We start from the raw sequence: 13,105 nt of genomic DNA, 5'->3' as shown, positions 1-13,105 counted from the left end.
ATGTTAAAAGCCAGAGAGGGTGATGAGAACATTCTGGAATTACATAGTGGTGATGGCAGCACAACTTTGTCAATATTCAAAAGTCCACTGAATTATATACTTTAAAAAGATGGATTTTATGGTATGTGAATCATATCTCAATTTTTTTAAAAGTAGAGAATAATACGAGAAACCCGTCACCCCCTTTACCTTCCTCCATAATGTCTTTGATTTCTTACAGATATAATTTACATACACCCTCCATCTTAGTCTTAAGTCAGAGCAACATAAATTAGCAGAGAGGGAAGAGTGAAAAATATTACTGTTTTCTTAACCAATTATCTTTTTTTTGAGGCTAGAAAAAGTGTGCTCTCCAATATTGATTTAAAACAAAGTGGACAACAATTTCTTGAGATATATAGACTCTGCTTCACATTGTAGTAAAGTTTTCCTACCTTGTCACTGGAAGCCTGGGTGCTGTTAAAATATTCAGACATATTAACGTCCCTGTACCTGACCATATATTGGAACAATCATTCATGGAAACTCCTCTATATGCCCATTCTTGCCTTTGATTGACTGGAAAGAAGCTACAACCTAAAGGACATTTGGGCCAGGCATGGTGGCTCAAGTCTATATTCCCAGCACTTTGGGAGGCCAAGGTGGGTGGATCACCTGAGGTCAGGAGTTTGAGACCAGCCTGGCCAACATGGTGAAACCCTCTCTCTACTAAAAATACAAAATTAGCTGGGTGTGGTGGGGCGTGCCTGTGATCCCAGCTACTTGGGAGGCGGAGGCAGGAGAATTGTTTGAACCTGGGAGGTGTAGGCTGCGGTGAGCCGAGATCACACCGTTGCACTCCAGCCTGGGCAACAAGAGCAAAACTCTGTCTCAATAAATAAATACATAAATAACGTTTGAAAATGTCTGAGGCCATTCATCTACTTATGCTGGAATTTCGTTCAGGTCCATTGAAACACAAAAAGGTCATTTCTTAGAAAATTCTGAAAAGATTAAATTTTATTTTCTCTAAGCACTCTACTGATGGGGGAAAAAAGAAACAAACAAACACAAAGATGATGCTGGTGAGACTGTGGAGAAAAGGGAACGCTTATGCACTGCTGTGGGAATGTAAACTAGTTCAGCCATTGTGGAAAGCAGATTGACGAACTTAGGTATATACTCAAAGGATTATAAATTGTGCTACCATAAAGACACATGCACATGTGTGTTCATCACAGCATATTCACAATAGCAAAGACATGGAATAAACCTAAATGTCCATCAGTGGTAGACTGGATAGAGAAAATGTGGTACATATACACCATGGAATACTATGCAGCCATAAAAGAATGAGATCATGTCCTTTGCAGGAATGTGGATGGAGCTGGAGGCCATTATCCTAGGCAAACTAACACAGGAACAGAAAACCAAATACTGCATGTTCTCACTTATAAGTGGGAGCTAAATACTGAGTACATACAAACAAAAATAAGGGAACAACAGACATCAGGGCCTACCTGAGGGTGGAGGGTGGGAGGAGGGTGAGAATCAAAAGACTACCTACAGGGTACTATACTTATTACCTGGGTGATGAAACAATTTGCACACCAAATCCCTGCAACAAGTAATTTACCTATATTAGAAAACTTGCACACGTACCCCTAAACCTAAAATAAAAGGCCCGGCGTGGTGGCTTACACCTGTAATCCCAGGACTTTGAGAGGCTGAGATGTGTGGATCACTTGAGGTCAGGAGTTCGAGACCAACCTGGACAACATTGTGAAACACTGTTTCTACTAAAAATAAAAAAATTAGCTGGATGTGGTTGTGGGCTCCTGTAATCCCAGCTACTCAGGAGGTTGAGGCAGGAGAATCGCTTGAACCGAGGAGGTAGAGGTTGCAGTGAGTTGAGATTGCACCACTGTACTCCAGCCTGGGTGATGGAGTGAGACTCTGTCTCAAAATAAGTAAATAAATAAATGAAATAAAAGTTTTAAAAAAAGATGAAAATTTCAGCATATGTTTATTTGCAGAAATATGGTAACCCATTTAAAAGGTTGTTTCATGTTCATTGTAGGTCCTTTGAGACGCATAGATGATATTCGTGTGGGAGGCTACCTAAGGTGCAAGCTATTCTTTGAGGAGTTGATTTTTCTGGACTTAAGATAATTATGTCTTTTTATTCACCCAGGATTCTGTTGCTCCAACAGTTTCTGCTTAGTAGGAGGGAATCACATCTAAATGTTAGCCTTGGAGTTAGTTTTTCTTTGGTGAGAAAGTCCTTTGGTACCGTCAGTGCTAGAACTGGTTAAGACTAGCTTCCATGCCGTTCACACCTCCTTGTAGAAAAAATAGTTTGTAATAAGTAAAAAGAAGTCTGAATAATTCAGCGATTTCAACGTTTTAAAAAAATTGCACACATATACACATGCAGTCTAAAAATTAAAAAGATTTTAAAGGTTATTTAGTGAAAAGTGTATTTCTCTCTTACCTCTGTTTCCCCAAAGTAACCGGTAGTAGTTATTTTTGTATCCTTCTGAGAACAGTCTCTCTCCACATATGTGTGTGTATAAATACAGATGTTATTACATTATACATCTTTTCTATACTTGTATTTTTTACTTAACATACATATCCCAAAGACCATTTCCTATGAAAACCTGTAGATTTGCCTATTTTAGCTAGCTGTGTGGTATTTGGTTTCAAAAACAAACAAACAAACAGAAAAAGACAGCAAAATGCTTCCTACATTTCTAATGGTGCTTGGAATGCTAAAGAGTAGTGTGGCAGAGATTGCTAACTGTCCCTTAATAAGCATTCTCTTCTTCCAGTTAGCAAGAGAACTTGTTTTTTGGGGAGTTTGCACATGGCCATTCAGATAGAGACTACGTTTCCCAGCTTCCCTTGAAGCTAGACATGGCCATGTGCCATGGGTTTGAGCAGAAAGGATACATGCCACTTCTAGGTGAATGAAAGCTGCTTGCCCTGAAGTACTTCTTTTCCTTTTTGCAGGAGGCTAGAAAGTAGACATGAGGATGATGAGTCATCTTCAACTGCACCAATGAGGGTAAGATTTGGGGGATGGCCAAGCAGCACAACAGAAGCTGCCTGGGGCCATGAGTGACTCCTTGGGGTAGAGCCATCCTATTGCCCTCTATAGATTTGTGCAGTAAAATACATAAACGTATTCCATTGGCAATTGTTTCACCTGTGTTAAATAACTGAACCAATATCTTAACAAACATAAGAGGTGTCCTTGAAGAGTTGACATTAATGTTGAATATTCAGTAGTATTCACCAGATGGACTGGGTATGAGAATGACATTCCAGGCTGCTGCAGGTGCAAAGATGGAGAAATTTAAATGATTTTTTAAAAAGAGCCATTAGGCTGGGTATGGTGGCTCATGCTTGTAATCCCAGCACTTTGGGAGGCTGAGGCGGGTGGATCACCTGATGTCGGGAGTTCAAGACCAGCCTGACCAACATGGTGAAACCCTGTCTCTACTAAAATTACAAAAATTAGCTGGGCGTGGTGGCACACCCCTGTAATCCCAGTTACTGGGGAGGCTGAGGCAGAAGAATTGCTTGAACATAGGTGCAGAGCTGAGATCGCGCCACTGCACTCCAGGCTGAGCAACAAGGGTGAAACTCCATCAAAAAAAAAAAAAGCCATTAAGTGGCTGATGGATTAGATAATTCATCAAAGTCCATAATTATTTCACAACACCCACTAGTAAGATGTTCATTTAAGGTTTTTATGCCCCTGGGTAATATTCATGGACTTGGGTACTGTCCACATGAATTACCCAATTTGTTTGTGATTCACTGGGAGATCCTAGAACAAGTTTTTCATTTAGAATGACATGAAAACCAGTCCCAGTCAACCCTAGCACTAATAGGTCTGAGAGATGGTCCCATGAATGAGAAAGTGACTACAGGGGTAGCGTCAAGATGTGGCTTTCTTTTACTAAGAAAAAACTTTCTGAGCAGGAGAATCTTGGGTTAATAAAAAAAACCACAATGGTCATAAGGCCGAAAATCAATGTCTTAAAATGCAACCTGTGTCTTCTTTCAAACTCACATGCCAGCATCATCTATATTTCTCCAAAAATGTTACAATGGAACAGGGAACAACCTTCCCAAGAACTGGATTAGGGAGATTAAGCAACCTTTTTGCATCAGGTCTAGAAACATTCTGTATGCTCATGAGAAAGGAAACCTGGCACTGATGGCCAATAATAATAATAGTTAACTTCTATTCAGGCTTTGCCATATGCTGAAACTGTGCTAAGCACTTTATATGCATTATCTCATTTAATCTTGGCAACAACCTCATAAGAAGGTACTATGATTATCCTCATTTTAGAGACAAAGAAACCAGGACTTAAAAGAGATTAAGTAGCTTACTCAAAATTCCACAGCTGGTACATAGCAAAGCTGGAATTTGATTTGAACTCAGCTAAGCCTGATTTTAGAGACCACTCTGCCCTACTGCATCTGGTCATACACAATACACTCACACACTAGTGAATAAAACCTTCTTCATGACCCCATAAAGATCTTGATTGTGCACAAAGCAATATTTGTGTGTAGTCCCATGTGTGATTAAATATTTAAGAGCTTTTTGCTTATTGTGAATGATTTCACAGATTTTAAACCACATGCTTGTACCACTGAATGTTTACCTGTACCAGGTGCCTCCTGGGCCCCAAAAGTTGGGGTAGTAGGAACTCAGTGGTGCTCTGGGTGTGGGTAGGATCCCCAAGGGGTCCACTTTGGATGCTGGACCATGGCCCAGATCATCTCCTCTCCTTGCCCATCACTTTTGTTTCAGGCAGCCTTCCTCAGAGCATAATTAACAGTAGGACAGCCAGAAGGAGCCATATTAGGTTGCATTTAGGAGGTTGATCCCAAATGACAAAGATTACATCATTAGGTCCTCCCTCTTTGTGGGCCAAGACTTTTTCCTAAAAGCAGAGGACCAAGTGCCTCTTCCCTGACACAGTGTCCAAGTCACCATCCCGTTTGGTAAGTATTGCAGTAGGCTGATTCAGGAATGCCAACCCTTTTCAGTCTGAGGGTGTGGGACGTCTATTGCAGGTGATAAATGGATTGTGCTTAACCAAGGCTTAACAATTGCTTAAACATTTTCAGAGAAAGTAATTTATGGGTCCAGACCCTGCTGTGTAGCCCTGCACAGATGTAGAGCTCAACTGCTCAGAGCATAAGTTACATCATTCAGTCCTCACAGCAAAACTTTATTTGTGGGTATTACTAATATCCTCACTTTCCAGATGTATAAACTCGGGCTTGGGTAGGGGGATGAATAACTAGCTTGAGGTTGCTCAGGAAGAAGCAGAAACACGGATTTAAAACCCCATGCACTTTATTCAGTGGTTCTGCTGCCTCCCTTGAACCTATGTTTGAATTGGAAAAAAATCGTAGAAGTGGTTATTTGGGGAGTGTATGTCATTCTTTGCTCCCTCCTCCTGTGCCTTTGGATGTTTTAAATGAAAAAGACGCATAGAAATACCCACCACCCTCAGCCCAGCTACTGCTCAGAGTAGAACCACATTCTGAGATTACCGGTGTTGTTTTTGAACAACCAGAACTCTGTAGGAGTTAAGCATCAGCTCAGGCGTTGTTCAGACCTTGAGGAGCCAGGCCAGACTGGAGAATGTCAGAATGATCCGGCCTTTTCCCCACAGCAGGATCATTTCCAACCACAGCCAGGGACGCAGGCAGAGACATTAGCAAGCCTGCAACATCTAAACGGTCAGATCAATTCACAGAAGCACTTCTAAGGGAAACAAATCAATAAGCTCCTTCCCCTAAAGATTGATAAGATCATCAGGAAGCAACAGATGCGTTTTAGGGCCCAGTACACTGTGCAGGGGACGTGGGTTCCCGGTGCTGCAATTTCTCTCTGGAAAAGCAATTGTAAATCAGCGCCTGAACATCCCGGCACCTGTCACAACAATAAAAGCTAACGTTCCTAATGCACTTGGCAGATTTCAGGGTGCCATCACATACTCTGTCTCTTTTGATTAAGACCCTATGAGGTGGATGTTACCATCCTCATTTCACAGATGAGATTCATCCAAACTAAACTGCCCAACTTACTTCAGACCCTGATTACTTGTAGCCAAGCTGGGGCTTGATTTTTGAGTCCCACGTTCTGCCTACTTGCCTTGTGTTCCCCAAACTTCATTCACTCTTGTGTCACCTTCACAATTTTTGACACATCAGATAACCTCCTATGTTATTTATTATTTTTCTTTTCATTGAACTAGTTTTCTTTATCTACATAAATTTATTTGAAAAGGAAACTTCCTATCACTATTAAAAATGAAAAAGATGACTTGGTATAACTAGAAATCAAAGACTTACATAATCTTTGAAAAGGACAAAAAGCCATATTCGTCTATGTATTACCTTAACCAACGGTACCTAGGCCATACTTTGCAAACACAATATTATAATGTAGGCCTCTATGTGGGACTAAGAATGTAGTAATTTTAAGTTTTGAGGTCCTAAAATGTGTACTCTATTTAAGTAAGCTCGGTTTTTTTTTTTTTGCCAAAATTGATAGAACGAGTTTTACTTTATCTATACATTGATAAAAAGTTTAAAATTTTAGGATAAATAAAAGGTTTGTCTCCTCTGTCACTGCCAGAGGTCCCATCTCTGATCACTGCCCTAGCTGAAAAGAGGTGTCTGGGATGGGTAACCCAGGGCAGGTTTCCGAAAACCTGAAGAATAGAGGAGATGAACAGTCCAAATAATACTGGATTTTAAACAAGTGAAAATCAGACCAGCATTCCACACATACAATACAGAAATCAACAAATCTTGCAGTTAAATGCCATGAGAGGTAAGGATTCAATGGAAAACTGTCTAACTTCACCTCTGTGATTAATCTATCATTTAAATTTGTTTAAGACTCATTTGAGTCTTATTGTCAGTTTTGACCCACAAGTGCTCTCCCCTGCCTGTCTTCAGATGCTTATTGATTCCATCCCCTTAATATTCCCTGAACCGTCCCCCACCCCACTTTAATCAGTGTCCTCATGGAAATGGTCTGAGGTCAGCACCCCCTGCATTTATTACCTGGGCTTTTGTAACAGCCTCCTTGATTAGCCCCTTGCTTTCAGGCTTACCCCCTCCCATTCATCCTGCCTAAGTTGCCAGTATCATTTTTCCAAAGTACAGATCTGGTCAATTTCTCTATCACTCTACACATGCCACCAAACATCTTTAACAGCTTCCTGTTGCTATAGGATAAAGTCTAAATTCTTTATTATGGCCCACAAGGCCCTTCCTAAAGGAATAGCCACATGTTCCCTTCTTTTCTAACCTTCCAAATTTTACTCCCCCCAAACCAGATCTAATTTGAGGGAATGTGTTTTATTAACACATTAGAAATTCTCTTGATGGCATCCCTCCCTGTCTCTAATGGTTTCTTGCCACCACCTTGAGATTCTCTAGTATAGAGTCCAAAAGACGCTCAATAAACACTTGTTGATGGCTCTGCAGAGAGAAGGCTTACTTTGCACCTCTGGGCCAGGTGTTTTACATGAGCAATGCTAAAGAAACACAGAAAAAGCATTTGCCAATTCATGAATTATGTATAAATTTCTACTTCTCTTTACAAAGGTATTTCTTCAAAAACAAAGTTTATTTGTTGATTATTTCCTTTTAGTAAGTGGAAATGTTGACTGAAATATGGTTCTTCATGTGAAATGCAAGACTTTGGAAATTCAAATATACATTTAGAAAAAGCCTGCATTTTCATCTCTTAGCTGACAGTGACTGAGGCAGAGGCTCTCCTTAAAGCAATTACTAGTTGGAGGAGAAGTGTAAACTTCAGCATAATTCATGAGCTGGTTCATTTTCATTTCTTCAAACATTAGTCTGGGTTTGGTATGAAATAAGTGCATGCATACCTTAAGTACATTCTATTTTTTGTTGCCTTTGCCTTAAAAAATCTGCTGGATTCATCACTAATCCATTCTACTCAACAGATACTGATTGAGTGTCTACTTTGGGCCAGGCACATTTTAAAAGATGGAATCGTTTGCTGTAATTATTGGTATATTCAATGTTACATATCCTTGCTTTAACCCAGAAGTAAACTGAAATGTTTAGTGTAGATGGTTTTATAAGTTACGCTGTAGAAATGATGGAGCTATGCATGGAAAATATGTAAATCTGTCACCTCCTTTTGCTCCTCTTGACCACACTAGTAGTCCTTCACATCTGTATCCGCTGTGCATTCATAATCTCACTCATCACTCAAGAAATGTGGCATTCTCCTTGTTTTTTCATGTTAAAAACCCAAGAAATACATTAAGTTACCTGACTGTGGTTCCACTACAAATTCCTATGCAAGTGTGTGTGGGAGGTGATATGTGTCTGGGTGTGGGTAAGTGGGGAAAGAGGACAAGAGAATAAAAGCAAAAGAAATGTGGACTTATTTGTATTGAGTGTCTACTGCATACCAGTCACCCAGCATACCTAATTCATTCAACCCTTATAGCCTTCATATTTGTGGTAAAGACAGTATTATTATCCTCTGCTTTACAGATATAGAGACTAGCTGTACAGATTGTAATCAGAGAAACAGGCTCCAAATCCATTCTTTCCACTACTTACACTAGTACCCAGACCTTCTATCCCCAAATCTTTCTATTCCATCGCACCTCTCTAACCCAGCTGAAAGAAGGATTCAGTGGTGTGAAGATGCCCTTGGGAGGGCTCTCTATTAGATTAATTCTGGCTTTCCCACATTTTGACTTCTCAATGGCTTATTTGCATTGTTTTAGAGACATCATCGGACTTTCTCTTACTCAGAAACTGAACTTTTTCTCTTCTATCAAAATAAACATCACCTACAGGTTATGTTCGCTGATGTCATGAGTCATGGAAATCTGACTCAACGTCAGAATCTTGGTATCTATAGCAAGATTTCAAATGCACAATAAGGATGAGGTTCACTAACCTCCATCCATTGCACTTCTATCTTTATTTTAGAGTGAATTTGGTGGCTGAGGTAGGTCACTGTGTGTTAGGCTTCTAGCCAAGGATGATCAAACTATCACCAATCAGCACCGGCTGATCACAGTGGAGTATCCATCACGGAGGCTCTGATCTCTAGAGACTCTCTCTGAGCCAGACATTAACGCTTTAGCTGCTGCATCATGGGAGATGCATGACAGTCTCAGGAGAGGAGTTGGGGTAGATATGTTCTCAGACAGGCATTCAAAAGAACTTAGGGGACTGACCCTTTACCCAATGGTACAGCTATATTTTAATATTTTCACAATGAGTGCAGCCATATTAGTGGCTATTAACTGCGTACTGGCTCTGCTTCTGGCGCTTTTCCCTATTGCCTTATAGCTCCTGCTCCCACTTTTCCCAGCAGATGACTCCCCTGCACTGGGCTGGTGTTGCTTCTGAAGAGAAGGGAAGAAAGGGATGACATGTAACCCTGAGGAGTTATTCAGTCTTTCTTTGGCCTTCTAGCTCATCTGCAAGCCATCAGGAATAATGCTGTATGGCAGTGACTGCTTATCATTCATCAATATCCATTTTTCTCCTCCTATAATAACCCAACTCTGAAGTTTCAGCTGGACACATGGCTGCCCAGCCAGAGACTACATTTCCTGTTTTCCTTGAACCTCAGTGTGATCACATGTCTGTTCTAGGCAAAGGGATTGTACCATATTCAACTTGCACCTTACAGAGAAATGAGTAGGGCTTTCCTTGCCCCTTCATGCTTTCTGATGTTTAGGATGCACATAAAATATAAAGCAGCCACCTCGGATGGGAAGGGAGCTGCATGCTGAAGATGGCAGATCTGCTCTACAAGCCTGAACTCTTAAGTTCTGGACTATTACATGGGAGAGTAATGTTAAGCCTTTCATGTTTAAGCCACACAATATTGGGAGACCTTTGTGATAGCAGCTTAGATTCCACCTTTAAAATACTGCTCGTTAGTTGTACTTTTCAGTTGGCTGGGTTTCCACAGCTTACTATCTTTACCAAGGAGACCAACAGTGGGTCTGCACAAAAGCCACCACACATACACAATCTGTAGGGTGAAACCTAGAAACAAAATAAAAATGGAAAATGCCTTCAGAAAATGCTAGACTTTTTTTCTTCTACAGTGAAGAATAATAGCTTTTTGGGTCTTATATCTTGTACTAGTTTCCTTTTCTCTGTGTGAGAACTCTTTTTCTAATTCATGGGACTCTTTTGGGGAATTCTATCATGGCATCCTTCTTCTCTGTCCGCAGAGATAGTCAGGTGTCCCAGACTGAACCAATCATGGTGTCCATTCCAATAGTTACTGGTCCAAAGGGTAAGCATGTGACCTATTGAACCACACATACATGGGCTTCCTTGGGATTGATATGTGGATGCCAGGTGAAATATGGGATCTCTCTGTTACTTTTTTTTTTGGCGTTGCTAAGCTAGGATAATATAAGCACCAATCTTGCCACATTAATTGTCCTTGGCTGGATGGAGAAAGGTCATCTTCAGTAATAGAGTATTATATCAACATCCAGAGATAAAACAAACTGGGAGATGGGTTGAGAGAATTCTGGTGGTGTTGGATTCTTGGTTCCAGACCATGTGACTTTGTTCCTGAAGCTCTCCCCTTAATTCCATGACCTACCACAGGCATCTTCTCAGCTTTGCAAGCCAGTAAGTTTCTTATTTGCTTAAGCTGGTTCAAATTGGGGTTTTGTCACTTGCAGGGTTTTAATAATACATGGTCAGTTTCCAAAACTTCTCTATAACATAATTACTAATGAATGCCCAAGTGCTCACAGATTCACATGAATTAATAAGTTCCTCATCTGGTTTAACATTTGCATTTTACCAAGGGCTTTCTAGAGCTTATACCTTGATGCAAAGGGGTCTTTTCAGTGGCAGGAACAAGTTTTAAGCAGTTTAGCAAGCCAAAAGGAGGACATATGCTGGGTACCTAGGCTTTCTGCAGCCTGCCAAGTCATTTGGGAGAGTGGAGCAGAATCCTCAGTCTCCATATCCCCACGGTGGTAGCTAGGAGCAGGGATTGGAGCTAATGGATGTCAGGAGCTTCTTTAATGAGCTTTCCTCCCAGCCCTGGACCTCTCACATGGGTCATTCCATTCCTGGTCCTCCCTTCACTCTACTGCAGCAAGGCATGAGTACATCGTTTAGAAGGGAATTCACCACTAAATAGCAATTGCCACCAATACTGCCACACTTCAGGGAAGGACAGTTTTGCAACTAATTACTTCCCATGGAAACACCCAAACATAATTTTGTTCATTATTAAAATTTTCCAATAAGAAATTTATCTTCCCCATTAAGTAATACATTATTCTCCTACAAAACACACAGTAAACTAGAATTACTAGCACTGCTTATATTAAATTGTTGCTTAATAAATTAAAACTCCTATGGTTACGAATAAACTAGGTCATCTGCACATTTTGTAAATTAGTAGTTTCTTGTAGTTATTCTCTCCTGGTCAAAGCCTAAAAGAGGGGGAGAAGAAAAATGATTATCATTATTATTTTACTGTTTTCAAGCAAAGTACTGCTCTTTGCACTGTAGCTTAAAATAAACCACTCAATCTAATACAGCAGAATCAATGTCGTTAAGTATCAATCAACAAGGATGATTTTTAAAGACTAAGGTCTGTAAGCTTTTTAAGTCACATTAGAAGCCATATGTACTTGGATATATAAGACCTGATGAATAACCAAACTCAGTATTTGAAGATTCTTGATGCACTAAGCATTGTCCAAAGTGACTTTAAATTATTGCTCAAAAGTTTTCTCCTCTTACAACTTTTGAGTGGGTTGAGAAACTTTTCTTTGTGATTTTAAGATAAGTCAACTTTTCCTCTGTCATCTTTTCTATTTGAGATGAATAGAGATTATTCTAGTCATATACAAAATGGTTGAAGCTACTTAAAAGTCAGTTATAAGGACTCCTCAAGTTACAAACTCCTGACTTAGGAAATCCTGTAATGCAAATAGATTGTTGCACTGTGCTTTTTTATTTTTATTTTTATTATTTTTAAATCTCCCTACCCAGTCAGAGGTCACAAGAAACAGCAACCAAGCCACACTGAGACAACTGCTCCACCTTCTGGCAAAACCTGGAATTGTTTGAACCCAAGTATTACCTTCTCTTGAAGGGTGAACATACTGCATCTACCCTGCCCCTCACCATTGCTTTTCAGCAGCTGTAATTCAGTTGTTTATATTCAGCTAATCCCCTCCTCATATCTATATGCATATCTTCTTTGAGCACATCTTTCTTTGTTGTGTCTCTCTTAAACTTTTGTCCAAGACCTCAGGGATCTCTTTTTCTTTCCTGAGCAATTTTCTCCTGTTACACATAACTTCTTCCACCTCTTTTTCTCATCATGCATCAAAACAGAAACAAAAATAAAACGAGAACAATGACAACAAAAAACCTTTATCCTGTTTAATGTATGTAAGGGTAACACTAGTAGTAATAAGGATAAAAGTCGAACACTGGAACCTCAGACAACATAATAAAGAATCAGTGTGAGCAAGCCTTTGGTGTACTCAGAAGTTTCCTTCAGAATCTCTGCAAAAAGATCATCTGTTTCTAACGAAGACATTTAGGAAAAACTTTTTTTTACATTTAATATTTTTTTGTTGAGCCATTAATTTTGAAATGAATATCTTCTACCCAAATATATGGTAGTTCAGCTGTGTTAAATAGGTTAGCATTATTTCTATGTGTGCGATAGGTTACAAAGAACTAACTTTCTCTATCACAACATTCTCAAGTTAAAGACATCTTGTATTTTAAAAAATAGTTTCTCTTTTAGAAATACCCACACTACCATGGTTAAGTATCTCTATAAATTCAGTTCTTGATTCAAAAATCAAATGATTAAGTAATTATCAAAGTAATAATTATTCACTGGAAAAATCCAAAACAATAGGTAAGTGGATAAAATTAAAAATGACACCTCTTACTCCCTTGTCTATCCCTCATCAGAAATAGTCAAGTGTTTGAAATATTTAAGATTTTTTTCCATGCAGCCACAAGCATATCTTTCCTATTTTGGAGAGGGGAAAAATTA

This window comes from Pan paniscus, chromosome 3, assembly GCF_029289425.2.
Source record: "Pan paniscus chromosome 3, NHGRI_mPanPan1-v2.0_pri, whole genome shotgun sequence".
NCBI classification, from domain to species: Eukaryota; Metazoa; Chordata; class Mammalia; order Primates; family Hominidae; genus Pan; species Pan paniscus.
This window is presented reverse-complemented; position numbering follows the sequence as displayed.